The sequence below is a fragment of the Podarcis melisellensis genome, assembly GCF_964234715.1.
Source record: "Podarcis melisellensis genome assembly, chromosome: 7".
Lineage (NCBI taxonomy): Eukaryota > Metazoa > Chordata > Lepidosauria > Squamata > Lacertidae > Podarcis > Podarcis melisellensis.
The window spans coordinates 67939004-67944898 of NC_138539.1; the positions used below are offsets into that span (position 1 = coordinate 67939004).

Genomic DNA, 5895 nt, shown 5'->3' on the forward strand with positions numbered 1-5895 from the left:
GGCTGTCAGCTTCTCCTGTCTATCGGTTGTGCAACAGATAGTCCACTTGTGCACTCTTCACACTGTGGCATCTTCTTGTCAGGGGAAGACCGATGAGAGCAGAAGTCTATCAACATCTGGAGGGCTGTGGTCCTAGCAATTTGTAGCTGCTAATAACTTCAGAAAGGAAGCCAAATGTTGATTCCAGCAGCGAAAACAAGGAATAAGTGGGAGCCAGTCAAGCCTTCAGAACAAAACGAAACCTTGAATTGCATCCTGAGAGACACAACTGTGCTACTTGCTGACCCTGTACGAGAGAGCAATCTTCTTGAGTGATCTAAGGAAAAACAGATGCTTAGAAGAAAGTAATCAGAAAAGAAGAATAATTCATTGGTTAATTAGGAAGCATACATATGGAAACAGCCAGCAAAGCCCTGACCTGTAAGTGGTTTTAGCTTGGGATGCAAGCAAAATTATGTTTGAGATATTGCTTGTACATGGAGTGAATCAATAAATAGTCTCAGTCTCAGAGTTTTATAAAGACTCAAGAGTACCTTCTACTTGACAAGTATGGCGTCTCATACTATTAACCCAACAGGTCTTTCGGGTTCTTCTGAAAAATAGCTAAATGCCTATTGTCACATTAGTTTAAGCTCTGGGCTAGCTCAGATGGTAGAGCATTTGAGACTCTTAATCTAGGGTTGTGGGTTCAAGACCCACTTTCCTGTATTGCAGGGGGTTGGACTAGATGATCTTAGTGGTCCCTATGATTCTATGAGGGTTTGTGAGTAATAATAATAATAATAATAATAATAATAATAATAATAATAATAATAAATTTATTATGTGTACCCCACCCATCTGGCTGGGTTTCCCCAGCCACTCTGGGCGGCTTCCACAAAGACCAAAAATACACTAATATATCATACATTAAAAACTTCCCTAAACAGTATAAGTGATAACGGAATAACGTTAGTGGCATTTAGAGAAGCTCTGTAACAGCATAAGAAATATTGTAAAAAGGCAAAATAGAAGTGGGGGGTAGGTATAAAGGCAATACCAAAATTTGGAAATGTGTATTTAAATAAATTAGAATTTGGATGATTGGCAGAGAAGCCAAAGGAAGTCAAAACCCGAAAATTTAATAGAAATTGTAATGTGGCATGAATGTATGGAAAATTAATAAAATATAATTTATATAAAGAAAAACTTCCCTAAACAGGGCTGCCTTCAGATGTCTTCTAAAAGTCTGGTAGGTGTTTATCTCTTTGACATCTGCTGGAAGGGCTTTCCACAGGGCGGGCGCCACTACCGAGAAGGCCCTCTGCCTGGTTCCCTGTAGCTTTGCTTCTCGCAATGAGGGAACCGCCAGAAGGCCCTCAGCGCTGGACCTCAGCATCCGGGCAGAATGATGGGGGTGCAGACGTTTCTTTAGGTATACTGAGCTGAGGCTGTTTAGGGCTTTAAACGTCAACACCAACACTTTGAATTGTCCTCGGAAACGTAGAAGAGGACTTGTTTATTGCTTGACCTATGCCACAAGGTCTGGTATCAAGGTTCAGTATCAGAAGGAACTGAATATGTGCAGCCTATACTTATCTGCTCAGACGTAAATTCAGTTGCGTTCAGTAGGACTTAACCTTAGGTAAATGTGCACAGGTATCAGCCTGTCTTTTCTTGCATTTGGGTTTTTGTATTGGTCTCGCTTGGTCCTTTATCCTTGGTGTAATGGTTATATGGGGTTGCTCGTGCGTAGGTTGCCGCCACTCCTGGCTAGGTTGCCTGGTTAAACCTTTTCCTGGCTGGACAGCCCTTCACCTCGTGGCTGTTTCAGTCGCTAGCAGAATCCGTCAGTGGGCGTTTCTTGAACTTCTTCCAGCAAAGAAGTTCTTTGACGCCAAGTCTACGCCTACTTTCCCTGCGTGGAAGTCTTCTGCGCAGGGTGGGTGTGGGTAGCGGAGGACCTGTGCTCTCCCCACTGGTCTCCGGCGAAGAGTCCTGGAGCCCCCTCTCCAATTCCCCCATCCGCCCCCCTTTATCCCTGGTGTTACGCTGATTTCCTTCCCCAGCCAATGAGTTCCCTCTCTCCCTGCTTGGCCCTTCTCCGGCATCACTTGGGAGCCCTGCCTCCACTTCTGGTTCCGATGTCAGTTCCCTGACACTTGGCTAACGTTAATTGTTTATATCCAAACCCCTCTGTTGAAATAAGTTCTTTTAAAAAAGCAGGTTAGAAAAAAAAACCAGTTTATTTAGTAGTATCATATAAATAACTTGTTACAAAAATTGATTTTCAAAAAAGGTAAATTCACTTCTTGTTGTGTATGTGTGAGAAATTACTGCTCAAACAAATGAAGTGGGGGAAACATTACATTGAACGAGAAATATAACAGGCAAGTAGGTCTGGGAAAGGGAAATCCACATCATGGGGAAAAGGTGAAATAAAGAGAATCACACCAGAAGCATAAGGGAATCTTGGGGAACAATCCTCTCTGCGTTGGAAGCAAGTCTCACCATCTCCAGAGGAGCTTACTCAGGGGTAAGTGTGCACAGGATTGCAACGCTCATTATTCCAACTTGCTGTCTGATCCCTCTTGATTTAATCAGCGGAAAGGAACCTGTGTTGACTTACGATCCAAGCTGTGGCCAAGGCTAGACTGATAAAATGTTTGCAATTCTGCTTTGAGAGGTGAGCATCCTCCATTTTTATCTTATTTTGCTGCAGTGCCCATGTGCTGCAGCCATTGAGGCTGGATGGGTCTTAAAACAGCTTCAATGGCTGGAGGATGAACAGCATATGGGTTGAAATGAAGCTGATCAGCCCATTCTCCATTGAATTGAAAGATCTAGAGGTGCGTGTTAGGGGTCCAATCTGTCTAGAAAACATCCCCTTCCTCTTCTCCGCAGATGCACAGCAACGGTGGCAGGAAATGCATTCTGCACATGCTCAGAGGCACTGCAATCTATTGTCATTTCATGCCATCAGAGATTGAGGCCATTAGATCCCAGTGATAATCCTTTGTCCACCCCATGAGGGCAGCAGGATGTCTCTCTGGCTGGGATACAGCTAAAACCAATTGTTCCCCTGTGCTAACTAGCCAGGGTTCCCATTCTGGCTTCCATCTCCTCCCCATCCCCCTTTTAAAATATAAAAAGGAAAGAAGTGCAAACAAAAATGGTCACATAGAAGGAACAGCATCTGCCCTATTTAATCCTTGGGCCTATTGGTTTCAATTAAAAGAAATCCGTACGGAAAAGGCCATTTATTTTGAAGGGGTTTAAATGCGCAGATCACAATAGGCATTTGCCCAATTCTTGTAGCCTCTGCAGAATGTGGTTGAGATGCACATTGCAGCTATTATAAGGCCATGAAAGCAGAAAAAAGCAAATCCCATCGTAATTCAAATCACAGAATATACAGTGTTTTGAAGAAGTTTTCTCTCTCTCTCAAAGTTTCGTTGGAATCAAAATAGCTTCATGTTTGCTGTGTGGTTTCCCCTCCCCCTTTAATTGTTTGTACCTGAATGCCTAATAATCCTATACATTTTTAATAAACACTAAACTAAAAGATTTTAGAAAACTAAAAGCTTATAATAGAAAGTGTATCCGGATGTATTTACATAAATAGTGCAGTCTTGTAGGAAAGACCAAGTGCCCAGGGAGGCGAAAGGGTTTTCTTGCTATATATGACACTGCCCCCCCCCCCCGTTTTTTGGCCTCCAATATATCTGGGAAGTTAGAAGACATATTTCTGAAACCTCTCTGAAGTGCACAAGATTTAAAACCTCACCAAATTCTAATTCCATGTGAAATTCTGTGGTACTTCTGCTTTCCTGGCCAACGCTAGGATTACCAAATGGCCAGGAGGGGAAATTGATTTGGACCTGTGAAACAGCAGTTTGACCTTGAGAAATCGGTAGGTGAAGATTATCATGGCATACAGATGAACATTGTCACCTAATGTCTGTGCAAATCAGGCTAGTCTTAAAGACACAAGAGCAAGAGTCAATAAAAAAGTTGGCAACCTGACCTGCTGCATCAATGCTCAGTCTGCCTTCCATGAGATCTTTTCTTACAATTTATTTTCTATTATCTTTCCCACATATGCCCTCAAACTTCTGCCTTCACCTCCCCGACCAAAAGTGTTTGTGTGTGTGTGTGTGAAACATCAATGGATAATTATGACCTCTTTTGCTTTAAGGAGAATTTTGGATATACAGTTGTTGGATGAGACCTTCAGCATACTTTTGCAAATTGTTGGTGTGTCAAAGATTGTCTCAGCGGTGCCTAAATTAATCTGCCAGTGCAGGGAATGTAAGAAATCAATGACATAAAAATAACAACTTGCTTCATTCACTGCTAATAATTACGCCAGCTACTGCATTTTCCTCTTTAGAAAGCCTTCAAGCTGCTAACAGCATCACGTATGATTTCAGTCATTGCTTTCTCCTTTCCCCCTTAATTCATTTACACACAAATCTCATAATAGCTACTTGGCTATTTCCATAATGCTTATCATTAGCAACTCTTTTTAATCAATATGTGTTTTTCTCCCCTCTGCATCTTGAGATCTCGGCAGTCGCTGAGCAAGTGATGGGTAATCACATTTAAAAAATTCAAAATAAGGGACTCTCTAGAGAACCATTATTTATCTCTTAACGGGTGGTGACATGACCCGGAAATAAATATTATGATCTAGAATGTGGGTCAATCCCACAAAATAAGCAGTAGAGTTTTTAGAGCAAGACATTTTAGCATGCATACGATGGCTCATTTATGTATCCATGCTCAAGACAGCTGATCTCTTCTCAAAAAGTATGCAAACACCCCAGTCCTAACCTCACCCCAGTCCTAACCTCACCACAGTCCTAACCTCAGCAGAAGTAGAAGAAGAGGTGTTTTGATTTGATATATCGCTTTATTACTACCCTAAGGAGTCTCAAAGTGGTTCACAATCTCCTTTCCCTTCCTCTCCCAAAACACACTGTGAGGTGAGTGAGGCTGAGAGACTTCAGAGAAGTGTGACTAGCTCAAGGTCACCCAGCAGCTGCATGTGGAGGAGCAGGGAATCAAACCTGGTTCACCAGATTATGAGTCCACTGCTCTTAACCACTACACCACACTGGCTCCACTCCACTCACTCCAAGGAAAAATGCTTAAGATCACAGTCTAAAATGTCTGTCATTCCAGATGTGGCTCCTGGGACATATCAGCCCATGAGCAGAGTGAATCAACCCAATTCATTCTGTGTTGGTCAGACAAGACATTAAGATGAGCAGGCTGAATTGCTGCAGGTACTGGTTATATAGCCACTCTTTATTTCCTCTCCATGGGCTATCATGCAACCCCTATCAATGTCTACTCAGAAGTCCTATTGCGTTCATGGAGGCTTGCTGTCCAGATAGGCATGTATAGAATTGCCTCCTTAGTCTGCAGTCCTAACCCCCTTTACTTGGGCGTCAACTCCCAGTTTCTGCCAATCACTGTTTCTTCGGCTACTTCACCAAATATAGCGCGAGAATATACTGTTGCAATTTCTGTTCTTATCACTCCATCCTGGCACTCGAGACATAAAATCTTTGCTCACAGAATGTTGCTTTCTGTTGCACTTTGGGGGGAAATATAAAGCCTTAGTCATATATCAACGAAGTGTGAACTGATGCCAAATTAATGCTATTTATTAAAATAAATAAAAATAAAATTCCATGCTTGTAAATTGCACGGATAGGAGAAAACCTTAGGTGATTAATGCATAATATGTCAGCCTTCAGAGAACACTGTAATTCATTTTTAAAATTCAGTTCGGCATCTTAATTTTGATGCCAGTATGTTAAATAGTTTATAGAATATCTATGCACAAGCTGCGGGTGACTTACTGTCATTTTATTGACGAGGCGAAACACTTTGTCAATAAAATGC

General features: G+C 42.0%; 1 long non-coding RNA gene across 1 annotated transcript; it reads right to left on the bottom strand.

Moving 5' to 3' along the window:
• Window positions 1-2206: 2206 nt before the first annotated feature.
• On the bottom strand, window positions 2207-4946 carry LOC309373866. The gene is made up of 2 exons (XR_014170253.1): window positions 4850-4946; window positions 2207-4815 (listed from the first exon to the last, which is right to left on the bottom strand). It is a non-coding gene; the product is annotated as an uncharacterized lncRNA (long non-coding RNA).
• Between the last annotated feature and the right edge of the window lie 949 nt (window positions 4947-5895).